The following is a 23728-nucleotide window of genomic DNA, read 5'->3' as shown; positions in this document are numbered from 1 at the left end:
AACCGCGATAACTTTCATCTTAGAGAGCACGTAAACCCTGATTATGCATAATTTGGCCGAGCAAAAAAGAAACATTTCTTCTGGATTCTATGCTTTTCTCACCGTTAGCCTTCCGAGATTTGTCAAGATGTTTTTGGGATGGGCCAACTACGCCTGTCTGTCATGACACGATGCGAAACCGCAAGAATTCACCACGGAAAATCCACGTATGCGCATTAAAGATGCATCATTATGCCCTGGAAAGCAACTTTTTTCGAAATAGCCGGAGACTGCGCCGTTCCAGAAGGAATAGAGAATGTCTACCACTGATCGCTCTGGCACTGGCTATTTGGAGGTGCCTGCGAGAATAATTTATTTGCGCATAATAAAAATTGTCATGTGGCAATATCATGTTGTCGAGCCCTTTCTGCGTGCATGCGATATCGCTCTGCCAACTATTCTGCGCTGAGGATCCATTTTAGCGGCATTTCTACCCTTCCGTTGCATGCCACTGCGATATTCGATCAGCCACCGCAAGCTAAGCCAAGTGGGCCAATCGCAGACGTCGGCGCCACCCTCCTCATCAGGTTATCTCTTTGCACATTGTTAGCTCGGCCCCATCGGAACCTCCTCCATTTTTACATGTTCCTCGCCTCTTGTCACCCAATAAGAGAAGAAAAACCTGTCAAGGTAGGCAACGCTACTCCCTTTGAAGGCAAAGAGACATATTATAAATGAATAGAGTGTTTGATTGGGAGGTTAGAGCAATGCTGCGAGTCACCGCTCGATCCTTGCGTCGGACTTTGCGTAAATTTGACGTCATGAAATTGAAATAAAAACAGATTGGTATAGTTTTACGTTATAGGGCCGCTAGTTCAGCAATCAAATAGTGCCACATATTTTTATTACAACCTCTAGGCAGTCTCGCACTTGTGTTTTCTTTCTTTTGAAGTGGGAGATTTAATAAAATGCTTACAAGCGATCGAAAGAGGATCTATATCAACAGCCCTATATCTCTTAGCATCAACTACAATAGGCCGAGTCTTCCGCCAGATCGATTGCAGTGCCCACAGGTCGACATGCATCTTCTCTACTATGCGTGTAGTATCTTAATATCTTGGTGAAGTTAACGATTACAGCGACATTGCACGTGAACAAGACTTCAGTGAGCAGCTATACAATGTAGGCATCATCAGCTGTGTCAAAGGAGAGCTAAAAGGAAATATTAGTGAACATTGAGAGGGCAGGCGAACGAATTCTGTAGAGCTCAAATGGTCTGGGTGCTTATAACTATGCCTTGAACTATGGTAATAGTAAACAGCCTACTAATATATTATTCAACGTATGCTTACTATAGTAAAAAAATGAATTTTTGATGGTGCAATGCTCGATAAAGTTAGGGCAGCAATACTAGGTACATAATGAGTTGTTCCGACTGCTTGACTTTTTCAGTATGACGATTGTGCGAGCACTTCATGTGCAATAATGTATCTGTTCCAAGCAATACCGTTACAAACCATACCAGACAACCGAAAGAGTTGCGAAGTTGGGTAGCGAGCCTTCCGTAACGGCTCGACTGCAGCGATGATATAAGGAAATTGAAAAACAAACTTCTGAGCCTGTGGAGGATTAAAGTGTGATGATTGTTATGGAAGCGCTTTTGTAAGGATGAATGACAGCTCCACTAATGTGCACCGTGGTCTTTAAATATTTTACAGAATATCGCAATGTCGCCGATGAGGGTGTCGTATTTAAAGTATAAACACAAGTGGTTGCGGTGGAGCAATTATTTTTACAATACAGCAGCCAATGCAGAGACTACAAGCCTGTCTTCCTGTTTACCCATCAATTATTAACCTCTGTTGAGAGGCACACGCGTGAATTACCGGAGGTAAACGTGATATCCCAATCAGCTTTAAAAAGAAACACACACACAAAAAAAATATAAGGCATCGCAGGGTTGCAGAAATAATTTTGCGATATTGCTGGTAATCTTGCGATATTGTGACGGGACAGCGTCGGCGTTCTATTATCTATACGAACACTAGCTGTCTAATGTTGATGGTATCGACTTTCCTTCATAGCTACTCCGCCAACTGCAGTAAAGATGTCTGTTGATATTTTTAACTGTCTCCTTATATATCAAAGAAGCTATTTACAAAATGAAGAAGAGAAAGAGGTGGGAAGAAATACAGTGAGAAGGCTTGAAGCTGTCAGATTGTAACAAGCTATAGAAGCTTTAATATAACTCGCGGCACTGAGCCGAAATTGACAAAACATAATTCGATCAAGATTTGAAAATGCAAGGGAAGAAAAAGAAAGCGCTGTTAATAGAGAATGCATCAAGAGTAATGGATAAACCACGTCTGCAATTTGCCGCAGTTGCTTCTATTCGTGAACTGGAAGATTTTGATGAGAAATGTCATGAATTCTCCACCCGCAATAAATGGGTGCATTATCGAATGAAAGGGAGCATGTAATCTACGCTTTCTGTAAGCAGAGATTGAACCGGTTGCTTATGAAATGGCCGCCTTTGTCCGGTGTTGTGACTTCGGGTTGGAGGACGAAAAAGGACTCTTTCCGCAGACGAAGAAGAAACGAAAAACTTTATACAATATTTACAGATAGTTGATGATAGCGTACATGTAGCTGTAAGAGCGCAACAGACCAACTGGGTGGCTGGAAGCGACTCTCTCTTTCACAATGGGCCGGTTCTCCCTTAAGTCCCCTTTGGCGACTCCTCGTCGGCAGGAACCAGTCGGAGCAGGTGCTGACGTCACAAGCGTCGAATTCTTGATTCGTCGATGATAGGCACGTGGTATGGCAGAACAGCATCACCGCCACCAGATAATACCTCCAGAAGTCAAGCTGTTCGACGCGGCTCGACGTATGCGATGGGCTGATTGAGTGACGTCCTTGATGGTGTTAAGGAAATGGCTTTGCCGCCCTTTCATCCGCTGGTCTTTCCTTTGTTTGGATCTGTGAAAGCTCACGGAGTGATGGAAAATCAACGCCAACCACTTCGGTGAAAGTGAGCGCCCTCCCAATGCTCTCCACAACGCCAGACCAAACTCCATGCAAACAAACGCTTTTACCCCCTCTGTGCTCTCAACAGCAGCATTACGGTTATTGTTCTAAGCACGAAACACGCACCCGATAAAGAGCCCTTTGGAACCCGGAAAAAAGGACTACGTACGTGAGACGTATCGTAAAGAAAACAACTCAATTGGTGGTTTCTGAAGGTGCTCTACAAATCTGCGTATCATGTTTGGGGTCCTCAGCCAATAATTAAGAAAGTTGGGTAAACAATCTTAGTTAATTAGGGATTTATGGCGAAAACAAATAATTGTATGAGTTACTATATTGTCACGTGGTGGTGACGTTGAAGAAAGAACACAGTAGCAATACTGTGAACAAGAAAACTAACTTTTATTGGGCGAACCTGTGCCCACAAAACAGGCTACACTTATAGCGCAACGATAGCGGCGAACACGCTCGGCGATCGTCGAAAATCTGCTCAGCGGGTCAAGCGCGTCGGCTTTTATAGAGCAGTCGTCGAATGTTCCAGACTAATCGTTTGGACCCGCGTGCTTTCCACAAAGTTCTACACCATTCGCGCTACGCGATGAAATCAGATAACACAAGGTTCGGCGACAACAGACAGCCGGGTAGAAGCATCGATAACATTCCAGAAACGTCGGATACATGCAGGCGCGTCCCGCGCTGTGCGATTGCATTTGTTAAGCGGCGAAACGTGGTCGCCCGATAAAGATAAGTACACGTATCAATACCCCCCTCTTAAAAAGCATCGACCCGATGCTGCAAACAAACGAAGGTAATAAACAAAAGTACTCGTAGCAAAGAAAAGAACAAAATGACGAAGTTCGTCAGCGTCCGTAAAAGGGTTTAAGGCGCACCACGTGGACCACTTCAGATCGTGCGCGGCGCCGCTGTGAATGCGAAATGCCGTCTGGCACGACCTCATAGTCCAGAGCGCCAATACGTCGGATGACCTTGTAGGGTCCGAAATAGCGTCGGAGTAGTTTCTCACTGAGTCCTCGTCGGCGTATCGGGGTCCAAACCCAAACACGGTCGCCGGGCTGGTACTCAACAAAGCGTCGTCGGAGGTTGTAGTGTCGGCTGTCGGTCCTCTGTTGGTTCTTGATCCGTAGGCGGGCGAGCTGTCGGGCTTCTTCGGCTCGCTGGAGATAGCTAGCGACGTCAACATTCTCTTCGTCAGTGACGTGGGGCAGCATGGCGTCGAGCGTCGTCGTCGGGTTCCTGCCGTAAACCAGCTTAAACGGCGTGATCTGTGTTGTTTCTTGCACCGCCGTGTTGTAAGCGAATGTTACGTACGGCAGGACGGCATCCCAGGTCTTGTGTTCGACGTCGACGTACATCGCTAGCATGTCGGCGAGGGTCTTATTCAGCCGCTCCGCAAGACCATTCGTCTGCGGGTGGTAGGCCGTGGTTCTCCTGTGCCTTGTCTGACTGTATTTCAGAATGGCTTGGGTGAGCTCCGCTGTAAAGGCCGTTCCTCTGTCGGTGATGAGGACTTCTGGGGCGCCATGTCGAAGCAGGATGTTTTCGACAAAGAATTTCGCCACTTCGGCTGCGCTACCTTTCGGCAGTGCTTTAGTTTCAGCGAAGCGGGTGAGGTAGTCTGTCGCCACGACGATCCACTTATTTCCGGTTGTTGACGTCGGAAAGGGTCCCAGCAAGTCCATCCCGATCTGCTGGAATGGTCGGCAAGGAGGCTCGCTTGGCTGTAGTAATCCAGCTGGCCTTGTCGGCGGTGTCTTGCGTCGCTGACACTCTCGGCATGTGCTGACATAACGGGCGACGTCGGCGGTCAGGCGCGGCCAATAATACTTTTCTTGTATCCTCGATAGTGTCCGGGAAAAACCGAGGTGTCCAGCGGTCGGATCGTCATGTAGGGCGTGCAATACTTCTGGACGAAGTCCTGACGGGACAACAAGAAGGTAGTTGGCGCGGACTGGTGAAAAGTTCTTCTTCACGAGGAGATTGTTTTGAAGCGTGAAGGAAGATAATCCGCGCTTAAATGCCCTGGGGACAACGTCGGTGTGTCCTTCCAAATATTCCACCAGGCCTTTTAGCTCCGGGTCTGCCCGTTGCTGTTCAGCGAAGTCTTCCGCGCTTATCATGCCAAGGAAGGCGTCATCTTCGTCATCTTGCGGCGGCGGGTCAATGGGGGCGCGTGATAGGCAATCGGCATCGGAGTGTTTTCGTCCTGACTTGTAGGTTACAGTGATGTCGTATTCTTGTAGTCTGAGGCTCCACCGTGCCAGTCGTCCTGAAGGATCCTTTATACTCGCTAGCCAACACAACGCGTGATGGTCACTGACGACTTTGAATGGCCTGCCATAAAGATAAGGGCGAAATTTAGCTGTAGCCCAAACGATGGCGAGGCATTCCTTTTCGGTTGTAGAATAGTTGCCTTCCGCTTTTGACAGCGACCGGCTAGCGTAAGCTATCACCTGTTCGACTCCGTTTCTCCTCTGGACTAGAACGGCACCGAGGCCTAGGCTACTGGCGTCAGTATGGATTTCTGTATCGGCGTACTCGTCGAAGTGCGCAAGTACCGGCGGCGACTGCATGCGTCGTTTGAGTTCTTCAAATGCGTCGGCCTGCGGCGTTTCCCACTTGAACTCAACATCACATTTAGTTAGACGTGTCAACGGCTCGGCGATGCGTGAAAAGTGCTTGACAAAGCGCCTGTAGTAGGCACACATGCCAAGGAATCTACGCACTGCCTTCTTGTCGGTGGGCTGCGGGAACTTTGCGATGGCAGCTGTTTTCTGGGGGTCGGGGCGTACTCCGGATTTACTGATGACGTGGCCTAGGAACAGAAGCTCGTCGTAAGCGAAGCGGCATTTTTCTGGCTTCAGAGTGAGCCCTGATGACTTGATGGCCTCTAGTACTGTGGCAAGCCGCCTAAGGTGATCGTCGAAATTTCCGGCGAATACAACGACGTCATCCAAGTAAACGAGACAGGTCTGCCATTTCAATCCCGCTAAAACCGTGTCCATCACGCGCTGGAACGTTGCAGGCGCCGAGCACAGTCCAAATGGCATAACCTTGAACTCGTAGAGGCCGTCTGGGGTGATGAAGGCGGTCTTTTCGCGATCTCTTTCGTCGACTTCTATTTGCCAATAGCCAGACTTGAGGTCCATCGAGGAGAAGTACTTAGCGTTGCAGAGCCGATCCAATGCGTCGTCTATCCGTGGAAGGGGGTATACGTCCTTCTTCGTGATCTTGTTCAGACGACGATAATCGACGCAGAAACGTAGGGTTCCGTCCTTTTTCTTCACCAGGACAACAGGGGATGCCCATGGGCTTTTCGACGGCTGGATGATGTCGTCGCGCAGCATTTCGTCGACTTGTTCTCTTATAGCTTCGCGTTCTCGCGGCGAAACTCGGTAAGGGCTTTGGCGGAGTGGTCGAGCGTACTCCTCGGTGATTATGCGATGCTTGGCGACTGGTGTTTGTCGAATCCTCGATGTCGTCGAAAAGCAGCTTTTGTATCGTCGGAGCAGACTTCTGAGCTGCTGTTGCTTAATCACTGGGAGACTTGGATTAATGTCGTAGTCTGGTTCGGGAACCATGGTCGTCGGGGTAGATGCGGCGGAATCCGAAAGGACAAACGCATTACTTGTTTCCAGAATTTCCTCGATGTACGCGATCGTCGTGCCCTTGTTGAGGTGCTTGAACTCCTGGCTGAAGTTTGTCAGCAACACATCAGTTTTCCCTCCATGCAGTCGAGCGATCCCTCTTGCGACGCAAATTTCACGGTCTAGCAGTAGACGTTGGTCGCCTTCGATGACGCCTTCTACGTCAGCGGGTATTTCGGTGCCGACCGAAATAACAATGCTGGAGCGGGGCGGGATGCTCACTTGGTCTTCGAGCACATTCAAGGCGTGGTGACTACGAGGGCTCTCCGGCGGTATCGCTTTATCTTCCGACAGCGTTATTGACTTCGACTTCAGGTTGATGATTGCGCCGTGTTGGTCCAGGAAGTCCATACCGAGAATGACGTCTCGTGAACACTGTTGGAGGATAACGAAGGTGACAGGGTAAGTCCGGTCGTGAACGGTAATTCTTGCCGTGCAGATCCCAGTCGGCGTAATCAGGTGTCCTCCAGCGGTCCGAATTTGAGGGCCTTCCCATGCAGTCTTAACTTTCCTCAACTGGGCGGCGATGGGTCCACTCATGACGGAGTAATCGGCTCCTGTGTCTACTAAAGCGGTGACTGCGTGGCCGTCGAGAAGCACGTCGAGGTCGGTGGTTCTCTGTCTTGCGTTACAGTTAGGTCTTGGCGTCGGATCACGGCTGCGTCGTGTTGAACTGAAGTTGGAATGTCGCGTCGTCAAGTCGTCTTTTATCGGTGTAGTCTTCGCTTCCTGATTTCGTCGGGACGGCGGCGTGTCGTTATGTCGTCGAGGTAGTTTCGTCGGTGTCTTCGTCGGCGGCGGAGGATCTTCGTCAGTTCGACGAACAGCAACCGCACCTCCATCGGTTGCTGCTTTTAGTTTTCCGGATATGGGCTCGCTGACCGGCCCCGGGCTGGGCCACTGTATGGTCGGCGCTGCGGCGACAGGTAGCGGCCTGGTGATGGCGAACGCGACGGTCGTCGAGAGCTCCATTGAGTAGCGGCGAGGTAGTCGGCGATGTCACGTGGGCGCTCTCCAAGCTGTGGACGCGGCGCGTTAACGGCGAAACCTCGCAGTCCCATCTCTCGGTATGGGCATCGTCGGTAGACGTGACCTGCCTCTCCGCAGTGGTAGCAGAGCGGGCGGTGGTCAGGAGCGCGCCAAACGTCAGTCTTCCTCGGGTAGCTGCGCTGGGCAACGGGTGGGCGTGCTGGCGGCGGCGGTGGTGGTCGACGGAATTGCGGCGTTACGGGGCCCTGGCGCGGTAGTGGAAAGGGACCTTGACGGCGGGCGACGGCGGCGTAGCTCATCGCTTGCGGCTGAGGCTGCGGTGGTTCTGGTTGCACCTCAGGAACTCCAAGCGATCGGTGCACCTCTTCTTTTACGATGTCGGCGATCGAAGCCACTTGAGGCTGCGACGAAGGCATGACCTTGCGCAGTTCTTCGCGCACAATGGCCCTGATGGTCTCGCGCAGATCGTCCGTGGCCAGTGATTGAATTCCTGCGTAGGGGGTAGAGCTTGTACGGCGGTTGAATTGCCGGTTCCGCATTTCGAGTGTCTTCTCGATGTTCGTCGCCTCACGAAGAAACTCTTCGACGGTCTTCGGTGGGCTTCTTACCATCCCGGCGAAAAGTTCCTCCTTCACACCACGCATGAGTAGGCGAACTTTCTTTTCCTCGGCCATATCCGGGTCGGCGTGGCGGAACAGACGGGTCATTTCTTCCGTAAAGATGGCAACGTTCTCGTTTGGTAGCTGCACTCGGGCGTCCAGCATAGCTTCGGCCCTTTCCTTGCGCACGACACTTGTAAAGGTGCACAGGAAGCCGCTACGGAACAGGTCCCACGTAGTCAAGGTCGACTCCCTGTTCTCAAACCACGTTCTGGCGGCGTCTTCTAAGGCGAAGTAGACATGCCGCAGCTTGTCGTCGGAGTCCCAGTTGTTGAATGTCGCGATTCGCTCGTAGGTCTCCAGCCAAGATTCCGGGTCTTCAGTCGCTGCTCCATGGAAGGTCGGTGGGTCCCGGGGTTGTTGTAGGATAACGGGGGACGCTGGGGCAGCCATTGAGGTTGTCTTGACCACGATCTTCTTTGTCGCCTCAGGTAGAAGTCCGTGCTCTGGGGGCAGGCCTTGCAGTCTGCGGCTAGCACGCTGGTCTTGGGCGGTGTCGGTTTTGTCCTCGGGCTTCGGGCTTGGATCGCGGCTTTGCGGGGGCGTTCGGTACATGAACGCACAAGCACCTCCACCAGATGTCACGTGGTGGTGACGTTGAAGAAAGAACACAGTAGCAATACTGTGAACAAGAAAACTAACTTTTATTGGGCGAACCTGTGCCCACAAAACAGGCTACACTTATAGCGCAACGATAGCGGCGAACACGCTCGGCGATCGTCGAAAATCTGCTCAGCGGGTCAAGCGCGTCGGCTTTTATAGAGCAGTCGTCGAATGTTCCAGACTAATCGTTTGGACCCGCGTGCTTTCCACAAAGTTCTACACCATTCGCGCTACGCGATGAAATCAGATAACACAAGGTTCGGCGACAACAGACAGCCGGGTAGAAGCATCGATAACATTCCAGAAACGTCGGATACATGCAGGCGCGTCCCGCGCTGTGCGATTGCATTTGTTAAGCGGCGAAACGTGGTCGCCCGATAAAGATAAGTACACGTATCAATATGTCATGGCGAATAGTATGCGTTCGGTTCAATTCGCTTCCGACGCGCCTTTCATTTTTAAACTCTTGGCTTTTTAAACTCTTGACACAATGGTAAACGAAAGTGCATGCAATTGCAAAGACCTATTGCAAAAGACCAAGCTAAATGCTTAATAAAAAGACCGCGCCCAAGTTGCGTACAGTTTTTTATGCTATCTTTTTCTGCTGTAAGCAGCCGTCAGAGATCACTCATAAGAAGATTCTCGGTTTTATGTGCCCTATAACAGCGATCTGGTTATCAGGCAAATCATATAGTGGGGAAACCCCGGATTAATTTGGACCACCTCGGCTTTTTTTGCGGGCACCTAATCTGCAGAAGTACGTACACGAGCGTTTTCGCATTGCGCCCTTTCGAAATGCGGTGGACGCCGCCGAGATCTGATCCGTGACGTCGATCTCAGCAGCGCAACGCCGTAAGCATTAAGCGACCGCGGCGGGCACAAATCACGAGCAATATATATGAAATTAGTCCTTTACTTTGCAGAAAAAAAGAACGCTACCACAATTACAGCGTTTAGAAACGACCGCGCAACACGATTAACTGTTCTTTTCCAGGAGCTCGTCCTGCAGCGGGTTTAATTCGGAGATCCTAGCATTGAACGGACGCGCGTATTCACGAAGATTACAAACCATACTCGATGCGGACGTGAGGGCTACTCTATGTACAGCCCGACATGCAGGAATAGAGGACTACGAAAAAATGTACAGATTCCACGCATTGGGGGAATCGATGTTATGCGACGCATTTCCCGGATGTTTGAGGTTTGCGAATACTTTGAGATTGCGCAAAACGCTACAAGGTGTACCAAAGTGTTTGTGTAATTTGAATAATTCTGTGTGCGGTTCCCGACTGTAGGTGTGTGTCACGACAGCAGCACGACGACGACCACGTCAAAGATATCATACGGCAGCAAAGGCATGATTTCTGCGCTTCCCGTTTGACGCGAGCTTACGACGTGAGCATTTTTGGTTTCCACATGGGTAGTGGACGAACATAAGTGAGGGAAACAATAATTGCGACATCATCAGCAACTACATGTTATACAATCATACATACCTAAGGCTATGTCATGCCGGGTATGCTAAAACGACGACCCCTTTTGTACTCCAACAAAGAAATATTAAAACATGATTAACTTGGGCGATCATGAAGTTGGTGCTTCGTCACATAGTAATTTGTATCGTAAACTACGACAAGGAACGTACTGGTTAGGGACGGTTCCGGATATAGTGCAGTATAACACGATGCCTCAAAGGCGAGCTGTCACAAGGAGAGAAGTCGCAAAAGTGGCCCGGGGTGCACGCGATGCATGCACTCAGCGTTTCAATAAGCTAGCCGCCTTAGGAACGAAACAAGTATGACTAATTATTCCGCGCTCGATGGCAGAGGTTCAATTCCGCTATCGGTCACAAATTATTTTCTTTTTATTACAGAGAGGCAACACAAGAACCCACCTACGTATACCCATCGCAACGTGCCAAGAATGAGGCAATGAATGCTTCGCATTAAAAGAAAAAAGGTGATGATGTTTGACTTCGCAGAAGGTTCTACGCTTTTCTATCCATTTCCGGTTGCCCGGATATCTGCAGCATTTCCACTAAGTGGCGACTTTTGGAATTTCGTCTGACTTGTAGTTAATCGTATGCCTCGGCTGCGGGAGAATGTGGCTTCACAACCACGCTGCAGCGGGATACCCACTGGTTACTCAATGGGCACAGAAGCCCCCGGCCTGATAAACGGTTTTTCTTAGGGATGAATTGTCCCGAAGATGGAGCCTGCGCCGTGCAAATGTGACTGAACCCTGCGTGGGCAGAACAAAACCCTAGCATTACCCATGGCTGGCACTGAACGGCAAAAATAAAAAATAAAAAAAATAAAAAAAATAACAAGAAACAAAATACAGGAAAGAAAGAAGGAGGAGGAAAGACTGCAAACTGCAAGCCTGTGTAGAAGGCTTGCGGCTTGCCGTTTGTTCGTCTAGACAGGACACTAAAGTCCACTTTATAGTGCGACGTACCGTTGACGCGTGGGCTCGCTCGGCACGGCGACGCCACGCCACCGAAAGCGCAGCCTATCTGTAGTCCGATGCGACGCGTGGCCGACGTATCCGTCGTCCGTCGCCGTCCAGGAGGGCGTGAGATGCGACATGCTGCAGTCCGCGTCGGCCTCGTCATCCAGAAAGCACCACTTCCGCGTCTAGCCACTCGTGGCGACGCGTCCACTTGCGCCGTATAGTTTCCTACAATTACTATTTGAAACTCTATGCCCTGCACATTACAGCGAGCTCACAGTTTCGTGCCATGAATCGTGAAACTGCCCTAGTTTTGTATAAAATGCGCATACGTCTAGGCGGCGCGGCGCAGCGCACGCAATCTATCATAGAGGGGTTGGTTTTCGCGCCACCTTAACGTGAAGAGCCTGCCGTCGCTCACCTCCATCGCCGCTGGCTGACGCACATGCAGCGCTGAGTTATAAAGTGGCCACAAGGTCTGCTTTCGAGGCCTCCCGCTAGAGCCAGCGATATGCGCTAACATTGATAGCGGAAAATGAACTGGCCCGGTCTATTGGTGAACAGAAAAAGGAGTGCATGCACTGCGGTCCATTACAAATAATGTACAAGGGCGATCCAAATAGGTCGCGAAGCTTCGGGCGAAAAGCGGTTCAGTACAAATTGTCACCAACATCAGCAAGGGTGGTTATGGGAGCAGTGATTGAAGCGCGACTATGTTTGGAGGGAACAAACATTGGGAAAGAAAAAAGCGTTTTTTTTTTTTAGATTCAAGCGAGAAACAGTTACATTCATTAAACGAAAATAATATTTTTGTGCAGTTTTATATATTTGTGACGAGTTAAAAAATACAAGTTTATTTAGTTTTATTGACCACGGCGGCCGCATATCGATAGGGGCGAAATGCGAAAACACCCGTGTACTTAGATTTAGGTGCACGTTAAAGAACCCCAGGTGGTCAAAATTTCCGGAGTCCTCCACTACGGCGTGCCTCATAATCAGAAAGTGGTTTTGGCACATAAAACTCCATAATTTAATTTTTTAATTTAGTTTTATTATTATCAATAAATACATTTCGTTTCAGTGCCCATCGTTACAGGGGACGTTGACGCCGCTATCACTCGCAATGCAATGCACTTCTTGAAGTGTGCAGAAAGGCGCGCTCGTAAAGTTCACCTATTGAAATACGCCCCCCTCACACGTTGTGCTTTCTTGCTTGTCGAAGCTTTTCTGAATTTAGTGACGCGGTAGCTTCATCGCTTCTGAACCTTTTCAGTCAAAAGTAGTGAGTTACGACTGCCAGATAATTGTGTAGTTGTTTTCGCGGGACTGCGCTGGCCGACGTTTGGCATCCGACGATAGGATTAGAACTCTTCACCTAAAGCTTTCGTCGGCCTCCAAAGAAAGTATGTCCTGTGCAGGGGTGCGATTTCGACAACCATACGGCTGGCTTTTTCCTGCATCGCTTTCCGCACTGAAAGCTCGATACGCACATCAAGTCGAATGGCAGGGCATTTGAATATATAGCTCTAAAGGCAGGCCATCAAAACAAATTTCGCGCCTTCCAAAAAAAAATAACGTTGCTTCTGTTTTTATCGAATATGGCGTCACATTATTTTTTTTTGCACAGGAAGTGTTCCTCCCACATACATATGACGCAAGCCCCATGAACCGCCGATGAACCGTCATGTTTTGAACGTATGGGCTCCTATGGAAGCTTCGCTACCAGGTATATTTACCTTGTAATGTACAGTACATAATCATTTATGCCGTTGAGCAAACAAAAAATTAACTACGCCACGAATAGCTCATCGGCCGTACAATTGGCGCATCCTTGTTCAGTAGTATATACAGGGTGTCCCAACTATCATGCTTCAAGGTTTTAAAATGTGCGAATTCTATGTAGCTTGACAGAACCCAGATATTGTTGTCTGCCGTCGCTCGGGAATACTCAGATTTTCTTGTCTTCTTTTTTTGCATTCCACCTAATTACATAGTTAGCGTTCATTAATTAATCGCTTCCTGAGGAGGAGGGAGGAATAAACTTTTATTTTTGAAACAGTATCCCGGGGTAAGCCCCGGTTCTACTCTAGGTGGGAGATCTCCTCATTCCAGGAAACCTCTGGCCTTCACTGCCTCCTTGACCCTGGCGACGAGGCGTCGTTGTTTTTCCAGGTCCTCGGAGACGAGCTTGACCTCCCACGTTTCTATAAGGTCTTCGTTTTCTTGTCTGGCGTTACAACAGACTTTCGGCGAAGGCAATGCGTCTTTGTCTAGATGTCATGGACATTCAAGAATCAGGTGCGCTAAGGTGTCCGGTACGCCACACATTGGGCAATGGTATCCTTGTAGCATGGGGTATAGTCTGTGCATGAGAATTCCGTGGGTGGAAGTTATTACTTTGTAGTCTTCTGAGTGTAGTGCTTTCTTCTTTGTTGAGCTTTGGGTGAGGTGGTGGGTACACCCTGCGTTCCAGCCTGTGATGTTGAAGGATCCCTGAGTGGGTGATGGGTGCGGTCTATATTAATTAGACGAAAAGTGTCAATGAGAAAATTGTAGAGTAAGGTGAAAACTCCCGATACACCTTTGTGTTGCTCAATACGTGCTGAATTAGGGGGTTTTACGTGCCAAAACCACGATCTGATTATGAGACGCGCTGCAGTGGAGGACTGCGGAATAATTTCAACCATCTGGGGTTCTTAACGTGTACCAAAAACTAAGTACCTTAGTACTGTCACACATGAATCACGTTAGGTTGCTGGCATACACCTCAGAACTCTAAGTGTCGTTTACACAGCCTCGACCCATCACTGAAACTTACATTACCAGCGAACCTCCCACTACGTGACGCAACACTGCTGTGTCGGCTGTGGGTAGGAGTAGCATTCACCAACTCCTACAGCTATCGTATTGGAATGGCGGACTCACCAATGTGCGCTAAGTGCAAGTGTGAAGAGACCATCAGTCACCTTCTGTGCCACTGTTCTCGCTTCGATAAATAACGCGAGACTCTCAAGTGTGCCTTAAATAGACTGGATGACAGGCCATTTACGGAAGCGAAGATCTTGGGGGCCTGGCCTCATAGTTCATTGACCCAGAAAGCAGTTCGAGCGCTTTTTCGCTACCTGAGGGAAACACACTTGAGTGCCAGACTGTAGACATCCTACACCTAAGTTCTCTCTCTCCCTCTTTCACTCCCCATTCCCCTCCCCACGTGCAGAGTAGCAAACTGGACTCAGTCTAGTTAACCTCCCTGCCTTTCTGTCTTCCCTTCTCTCTCTCTCTCTCTCTTGTGGGAGTGTCGGGTTGCATCAGCTACAATGGCAGTAGCTCCGGAGGCTCATGCGTCAAAGTGGGCCGCCGCCCTGCGCAGCTCCAACCTCAAGACACAAGAGTGGGCTGTCCAGCAAGCCCGAGAGGCGGCGACGAGGCAAGGCCTCGAAGTCCCCTCATGGGAGACCTGAGCCCGGGTCGTCAAATTTGCCGGATTCAGAATAAAGTTGTTTCCATCCATCCATGGGCTACATAAAACTGGTTTTACCAGAGTGAAAGAAGCCTGCGAATACACGCAAAGGGCCTCGAGCGACCAGTCACGGGGCAGTTTTACGTGCATTCATGGCTTGCTTTCACGCTCGGAAAAACGCTTTCATGTAGTACGTAGTGAGTGATGGAAAGCTGTGTCGGAAGTTTTTCATGTCGCACCACAATTTTCTCATTGACACTTTTCATATAAATATAATATTTGAGAAGTTGATTAATTAATTAAGATAATTATGTAGTTAGGCGAAATCCAAAACAAACTTTCCGAGTATCTCCGAGCGACGGCAAACAACATTACCGTGGTTCGGTCCATCTACGTAGCATTTGTATATTTTTTAAATCTTCGTGTGTGACAGTTGGGACACCCTGTACAGACCACGTATACCTCATTCCACAGCAGAAGAGCGTTGGGCGACAGACTACTGTTGCAGTATGTATAAGATACTCAGACACCGGATATCAGAGCTCTCCCAGGAAACGCGACAAATGCGGAGCTGCATTTCCGCAACATGAGAGGTGCGTAATTACGTCTCTGCCACTGAATCGCACTTTCATCATTCTGAATGCGCCTGATGCAGATCTCCTTTACGTCAGTTCATCGCATGTCCTTAACGTTCCGTCTCTGATGCACAAAGAAAATGATAGCGCGGAACGACCGAATCACTGGCCGATTCATGCATGCTCACCGTCCACTTTTCAACGAAATTGCTAGGAACAAAATAAAAAAGCGCCGTCTTCTTATGCAGTTTTTTAATCTGCCTCGTGCTTCGGCTCTCTCTTTTTTAGGAAGCCACATAATCAATTTCGTCACCGTTACTGCATCCTTATAATAGCCTTTCTCCTACTTTTATATCCTCTCTTGTTCTACTCAACGTGGGTGAGTAAACAATGAACAATATTGCATGTGCCCTCCACGCTTCCGTTCCCCAACGGCGTTGTTGCGTCTTCCGCACTACACGCTCTTTCCAGCAACGAACACGGCCTTTCATTGCTCGCTACGGCTTCCTTTCACGCGCTGCTAGAGATAAGGAGAGCAGCTGCCGCGCAACGTAGGAGCCCGACAACAGACCTATAATATCACGGATACACAGCTGCCGTGCAATAAAGAAACCACCCAGAACTGAAGGAAAACAAGACCACAGAGTAATGAGTAGGCGATATTCAGAATGCGTGTGCGCCCTGGAGCGCGTTTGTCCTCCACGGCGGCACCACAACGGCGAACGTGTTCTAGGAGGCCCGTTTTCACGCACTGTCGCATCCTCCATGCTATTGTCCATGCGGAATTGACAACAGAGTCATTGTGATTCAGTGACCGCCGTCATTGCGGCTGTATTTGCCGAGTACATGGCCATGTGACCCACCTATCCAAGAAAAGAAAGGCAGAGAGCAGAAGAGGATAAATTAAGCACCAGCGACGCAATTAACGCTTAATTACCTTCGCTATGTTGCTTATGATTGTGATCGAACCACTAATGCACATTTGCCTTAAATGGATTCTTGCTTTTCTTTCGAATGTTTCCTTACCAGAACCTTGCATTCAGTAACATAAACAAGAGACCGCCACTGGCATGGTAAGTGGAAACTGGACATAAATATTCAAGAAACTTTGTTAACAACGCCTACCTGCGGAACTCGCTCCAGTAATGTGACCTGCAACCTTCAGCAACAAAGCCCCCTTTGTACGTATGACAACTACTTCAAAATTGGACTCCAACTTTTGAAAGAGTGTTGAGGTACCATTGCTTAGAGCATATTACAAGGATAGTATTTTCTCGCTTTGTCTGGCAGCGTTTAGCATCAAGCTCCTTTCTTGCCGCCTAACGCATTGCTCAGAGAGAGACAGAAATAATAAAAGCAACCGATAATGTTAGCACTGCTCAACGAACAACAACATACTCTAGGCAATCAGAATAAAATACAAACTCAAAACAAAACGAAGACTAAATATGCCCTGTACAACACAAATGTGAGAAAAAGAAAGACATTCATATGTTCTGCGCGTGCTTACCCTTACATGTGTCATCTGTTACTGCCGCATCCCAGCATGAGACTCTTTCGGGTTATGTACTCTTAAACAAAATTACACCCTTTGCGTCGTATCTTGCCACACGACAATAATCGCCATCTGTCTTGCCCGCATTTATTTTCTTTCATGCTGCGAGCCCGGTACTTCCCAATCACGAACGGCATGCGCATTGTCAGCATGACATAGCATTCTCGACAGGAAAGTAGCGAGCGCAGCGTTTTCTATGAAGGAACCGCAAGCAAGACAGATGACGATTATTGTTGTGTGGCAAGATACGAGCCATTTGCTTAAGAGTGTACCTTGAAAGCTGCAGTCATAAGGGGATTAAAAGGTACTCCCTCATTGGTGTAAACTAGTTTTTTTTCTGTAACATTTTTGGAAAAAACAATACACAGATTATTTTGGCGAAATCAATGCAAGAGAAGCTAACGAAACAAGAGAACACAAAGGATATGTCACAAGAATTGTCATACTTTCCTGGTCTATCTTTCCCCTCCCAAAAGTTTAGATGTGTGCATAACAAGGGATCACCTTTTTCAAGTAATCACCTTACGTTAGTGGTTAGTTGCCTTGTGCACAAGTTCTAATGTAGTTATAAATGCAGCGTGTAATGCTGTAAAGACGGGAAAACTTAGACCATCACTGCGCCATGACAATACCTATCAGCTAGAAAATTGATATGATCCATCCGCTGCATGCGTTCGCAAGTCAAACGAGCTGTGCCTCCACGTGACGTTTTCGCGATTGCGGAAATATACCAGCCCAGTATTCTAAATTGAAAACACGCTCAAACCCAGCGAAATTGCATGGTCGAGAATGGTTTATGCGCTAACATGCAGAGGGTGTTCTCAGTTGCATGGTCTCCGCACTTTCCTCGTACGATTCACTGCTGACAAACCCTTGCACATCGCGCTAGATGCCCTCATCAATGCATGATTCTGTGACGTCGGCTTTGTCGTCCAGATCAACGAAGTCATTACAACCTCGTCAAGAGCACGCGACTGTCGTTTCAATGATGCACTGCCATAAAGTCATAGACGAGCTGACATTGTTTCCGAGCTTCACAGTTCCAGCTTGGTTCAACACTCTCCTGTCCCACACAGGCACTTAGCCTTGCGAAAGCAGTTTTTGATGCAGAGCGCGGTAACCTTCATTCAAGTCGCCTTTATCGTTCAACGGCTGTGCATCCGAGTTGGCTCTGAAGACACTCGGAGATACGAAACTGTCGTTCTATCTGAGACTCGCCGCGATAGTCAACATGATAATTGTGACCATCATGCTATCATTATTTGTAAAAAAGAGCATTCACTTTAACTGGTATCATTATGAGTCGACTGGGGTGTATACGCGAAAAAAAGAAAAACTGGCTGCGGCTTAGCTCAGCTAACCATGGATATGCAAAGCGAAAGCTTGGTGTGGCCTCGTTAAGTCTTGGTTTCACTTGGTTAACCTTTGATTTAGCTGCAACTACTATGCTTGGATATACAATCATCGTTAATCCAGGTATGACGGCTGTGTCTAGGTCGGTGGCGAGACATGACTGTGATTAAGCTTGGGTAGACACGCATCGTTCGACGGTGCGATGCCTGTTGGGCCACAGGGAAAGCGCAAGTGCTTGACATGCAACGAGACGTCGCGAACGTGCGCAGCGTCGAAGCACAAACGGACAAGGCGCTAACGCGGTCGCTACATTGATCTCGACGGTGCGATGCGGGTTGCATTCCAGATACTTTCCTGTGAAGCATTTCGCTGGGTGGCGACTTTACAATTGCTAGTAACTAAAACGGGGCGTGGCACTTCCGGAAGCGCCTGATGTTCGCGCGCTTGCGCGAGTGCGCGCGGATGCGAGAGAGAAATGTGGGTGCCTTTGCTCGCTGAATATATGAGTGTGCCTAGGCACTACGCGGGAGAAGTTAGCGCGTGTTATAGGCGTTTGTCCCTAGGCGTGCCGGCATTGCGGAGTGGGCTCAAGTTTGCGGCGCGGTGAAACAGGTCGTAACATCGCAGATGTTTCTGTGAGAGTAGTATATGGACCGCGGAGGAGGCCGGTCCGGATATATTGAAAATCTAGAAGGCAGAGCGCCTTAGCAACCGCGGTTGAACGCGAGCGGCTGAAAGGGTGCCGGCAACGAGAATACGCCGCGCTCCCCTAACGCGTTTTACGCTAACCTAACCTAACGTTAGCCTAACCTGTCAAGGCCGAGACCGAAAGAAAATAATGCTCACGACGTAGCCGTTGTGAGAACACGCCGCGCCACCCTAACCGCTTTTACGCTAAGCTAGCGTAACGCAACATTAACGTAACACAACGCAAGCTAACATTAACCTAACCTAACGTAACGTGGTCGAGACGCAAAGACAATATACCGCCCGGCGTAACCACTGTGAGAATACGCCGGAGCACCCCAACGCCTTTTACGCTAACCTAATGTAACCTAAGCTAACCTAAACCTAACCTAGACCTACGCTAACCTAACCTAACGTGGACAAGACGCAATGCCAATAATCCTCACGGCGTGACATAACGCAATCGCGTTCAACCGTGGTTGCTAAGACACTGTGCGTTTATTTCACTCAAGCTGTACCAGTAAACAAAATGCTCCTGAAAAGTCCAGGAGAGCAGGCCCGGCCTATACTACGGCTATCGCTCCCCCGAGAAAATCAATGATGCTTTCTTTTTTTTAGGTACAGTGCCGGCATGACAAAGTTATAATCCGGCATGACTGACTCAGCATCAGCGCTGCACGCGTGAGAAAGTCTATCCGACACACCTTCACACTCAGCGATCATCAAATGGGGCCTCAGTGCGCGCTGGTTCACTTGTTTCACCGCGCCGGCAGCCAGCGTACGAGCGTGAACAAACTCGACCGCACTCCGCTGTGCCGGCACACCTAGCGACAAACGCACGCAACACGCACAAAGAAACTTCTCCACCGTAGTGCCGAGGCAGGGTCACATATTGAAGCAGCAAAGGCCCGCAGATTTTCTCTCTCGCACCCGCTCATACTCACGCCTGCGCAGAAACGTCGAGCGACGCCAGGAACGCCACGCCCTGCTGTCGTCATCATCATCATCATCATCATCGTCATCATCAGCCTGGCTACACTCACTACAGGTCAAAGGCCTCTCCCACACTTCTCCGACTACCCCGGTCATGTGCTACTTGTGGCCATGTTCTTGCAAACTTCCTAATCTCAGCCGCCGACCTAACTTTCTGCCGCACCCTCCTACGCTTCCCTTCTCTTGGAATTCAGTCCGTAACCATTAATGACCATCGGTTAACTTCCCTCCTCATTACGTGTCCTGCAAATGCCCATGTCTTCTTCTTGATTTCAACCAAGATGTCATTAACTCGCGTTTGTTCCCTCACCCAATCTGCTCTTTTCTTATCCCTTGACGTTACACCCATCATTCTGCTTTCCATAGCTGGTTACGTCGTCCTCAATTTAAGTAGAGCCCTTTTCGTAAGCCTCCCGGTTTCTGCCCCGTAGGTGAGAACTGGTAAGACACAGCTGTTTTACACTTTTCTTTTGAGGCATAATGACAACCTGATGTTCATGATCTGAGAATGCCTGCCAAAGCCACCCCAGCCCATTCTTATTCTCATGATCCGGATCCGCGGTCACTACCTGCCCTCGCTACCTATCGTAAACTGCTGTTCTGAGGCTGTTAAACTGTACTTTAGTTTTCTGCAGATTAACTTTTAGACCAACCCTTCTGCTTTGCCTCTTCAGGGCAGTGAGCATGCATTGCAATCGGTACCCTGAGTTACTAAGCAAGGCAATATCATCACCGAATCGCAAGTTACTAAGGTATTCTCCATTAACTCTTAGCCCCAATTCTTCCCAATCCAGGTCTCTGAACACATCCTGAAAACACGCTGTGAATAGCATTTGAGAGATTTTATCTCCCTGTCTGATGCCTTTCTTTATTGGGATTTTGTTGCTTTCTTTATGGAGGACTACGGTGGCTGTGGAGCCACTATAGATATCTTTCAGTATTTTTACATAGGGCTCGTCTACACCCTGATTTCGTAATGCCTCTATGACTGCTGAAGTTTCGACTGAATAAAACGCTTTCTCGTAATCAATGGAAGCAATATATAAGGGTAGGTTATATTCCCCACATTTCTCTATCACCTGATTCATAGTGTGAATATGGTCCATTGTTGAGTAGCCTTTACGGAATCCTGCCTGGTACTTTGGCTGACAGAAGTCTAAGGTGTTCCTGATTCTATTTGCGATCACCTTAGTAAATACTTTGTGACAACGGACAGTAAGCTGATCGGTCTATAATTTTTCAAGTCGTTGGCGTCCCCTTTCTTATGGATTAGGATTATGTTAGCATTCTTCCAAGATTCCGGTACGCTCCAGGTCATGAGGTATTGGGTATACAGGGTTGCCAGTTTTTCTAGAACAATCTGTTCACCAACCTTTAACGAATCTGCGGTTACCTGATCCTCCTCAGCTGCATTCCCCCTTTGCATAGCTCCCAAGGCTTTCTTTACTTCTTCCGGCGTTACTTGTTGGATGTGAAATTCCTCTAGACTATTATCTCTTCCACTATCGTCGTGGGTGCCACTAGTACTGTATAAATCTCTATAGAACTCCTTAGCCACGTGAACTATATTATCCAAATGCGTAATTATATTGCCGGCTTTCTCTCTTAACGCATACATCTGATTCTTGCCTATTCCTAGTTTCTTCTTCACTGCTTTTAGGATTCCTCCGTTCCTGAGAGCATGTTAAATTCTGTCCATATTATACTTCCTTTGGTCAGCTGTCTTACGCTTGTTGATTAACTTGGAAAGTTCTGCCAATTCTATTCTAGCTGTAGGGTTAGAGGCTCTCATACATTGGCGTTTCTTAATCAGGTCTTTCGTCTCCTGTGATAGCTTACTGGTATCCTGTCGAACGAAGTTACCACCGACTTCTATGGCACACTCCTTAATGACGCCCATAAGATTGTCGTTCATTGCTTCAAGACTAAGGTCCTCTTCCTGAGTTAAAACTTAATACATGTTCTGTAGCTTGATCCGGAATTCCTCTATTTTCCCTCTTACTGCTAACTCATTCATCGGCTTCTTATGTACCAGTTTCCTCCGTTCCCTCCTGAAGTCTAGGCTAATTCGAGTTCTTACCATCCTATGGTCACTACAGCGCACATTGCCGAGTCCGTCCACATCTCGTATGATACGAGGGTTAGCGCAGAGTATGAAGTCTATTTCATTTCTAGTCTCGCCATTCGGGCTCCTCCACGTCCACTTTCGGCTACCCCGCTTCCAGAAGAAGGTATTCATTATCCGCATATTATCCGCATTATCCGCTAGTAGGTACGCCCTGCTGTACCTACTAGGAATTTTAAAAATGCCTCCGGGCGATATCCGCGGGTTGGTGAGATGCCGCTTCGCGACGACGGCTCAAAGCCTCCCGCTCCCGCGCAACGCTAAGAGAAGATGGTCCGGCCTTGCTCTCATCCATGGCCAAGCTCGCACCGACTAGGTGAGCGCGGCGCTCCTCTTAGCCAGGCGTCCGGCGAATCACGTGGTCAGGCGGCGACCCAGCTGCGGAGAGCGCATGCGCCAAGCTGGCGGCGGTGACGCAGCTCGGCACAGCGAGTCACGTGGTGGGTTGACAAGACTGCAGCGCAGCTAAGGTCAAATGAATGTCAAATTTTTGGCGACGGCGATACTCGGCTCCACGGGGTTAGTAAAGCTTTCCCTGTAAAACATAAAAGTGAAGCGGCTTGCTTAAGCTTTCCACGCCTTGTATGCATCCTTGTCAGAAGTTCCGCAGGGTATAGTCGACAAAATGCTGACAGGTGGTGCGATCGCGCATAGAGGTTGTATCAAATAATATAAAGTTATAAAACTAGTACACCTAAAGTGCTCAGATCACACAAGAAGTCTATTTTCCTAAACAGTGTCGAGCTGAGCACTGCAAGAAACTCCGTGCTCAACTCAAAGGAGACCCTCAAGTTTCCTATGTCTTCAGACTCCCTCCTGCCTCTTTCTACGCGCAGGTGTACGAGGTCCCTCCTAAAAGCTCGTGCCCCCCCCCACATTCAAAAATAGTTTTCAGAAGCTTTCAGATGCAGATACATCAATGCAGTCACCTTCAAAACACTGCCCATTAGAAGACATACACTGATTCCGCGTTTTCTTGCATACCTTTAAGAACCCTTGGAAGTCCTCTTCTCTTAAAGGTCCCCTCACCAGGTCTGGCCATTTTGAGCTGACAAGCGCCAAGCATACATTGCGCGATAACGATCGTGTCTGCCATGGAGGAAGGAAACTTAGGAGAGGCCTCGACCTCACTCTTTGTGAAGCTAAAGTGTAGTCGGAAGTTGGCGTCGCTCATGGCGTTGCTCAGCCTATCGGGCCAGCTCTCCTCTCTTGTTTACATCTCTCGCGAAACCACGCTGCGCTGCGCGCAATCGGCCTGCTCTATGGCCTGCCCGGACGCGCGCGCTCCCCAGCAACACTAAACAATCGCGATGTCTCATTGCATTACCGTTGCCGAATTCATGTTAAAAGAAGTTCATATTGAACTTCCCTAATTGGGCCGTGAGGCCGAATAGGCTGCTTTTACCGGCTTTTATTAAAATAAACATGCCTTATGAGGCCAGCCAACTGAACTGTTCTCTGCCCAGTTCTTGCGTGTTTTTTAAAAAAAAAGGTCAGCTTTATCGCTGCCTTCTACTTGCTTTTTTCTGCTTGGGCTTCCTGGGGCTCTCAGACGGTCTTGCGAGCTAGACGTCTGGCGATACGAAAAAAATGCACGCATTCTCAC

The 23728-nt window shown here is 48.7% G+C and overlaps 1 protein-coding gene and 1 long non-coding RNA gene across 2 annotated transcripts in view; one reads left to right on the top strand and one right to left on the bottom strand.

Annotated features, from left to right (window-relative positions):
* The window catches only part of LOC140216083 (uncharacterized), a 206157-nt gene extending 194324 nt beyond the window's left edge, over positions 1–11833 (top strand). The window contains exon 3 of the long non-coding RNA XR_011892730.1: positions 10797–11833. This is a non-coding gene — a long non-coding RNA (uncharacterized lncRNA). The remainder of the gene's footprint in view (positions 1–10796) is intronic.
* LOC126542641 (adipokinetic hormone/corazonin-related peptide receptor variant I-like) overlaps positions 1–23728 on the bottom strand; it is a 152096-nt gene that overhangs the window by 92998 nt on the left and 35370 nt on the right. The window lies entirely within an intron of this gene.

This window comes from Dermacentor andersoni, chromosome 2 (genome assembly GCF_023375885.2).
Source record: "Dermacentor andersoni chromosome 2, qqDerAnde1_hic_scaffold, whole genome shotgun sequence".
In the NCBI taxonomy this organism is placed as follows: Eukaryota; Metazoa; Arthropoda; class Arachnida; order Ixodida; family Ixodidae; genus Dermacentor; species Dermacentor andersoni.
The sequence above is the reverse complement of the archived record's forward strand: the minus strand, read 5'-3'. Positions and strand labels throughout refer to the sequence as shown.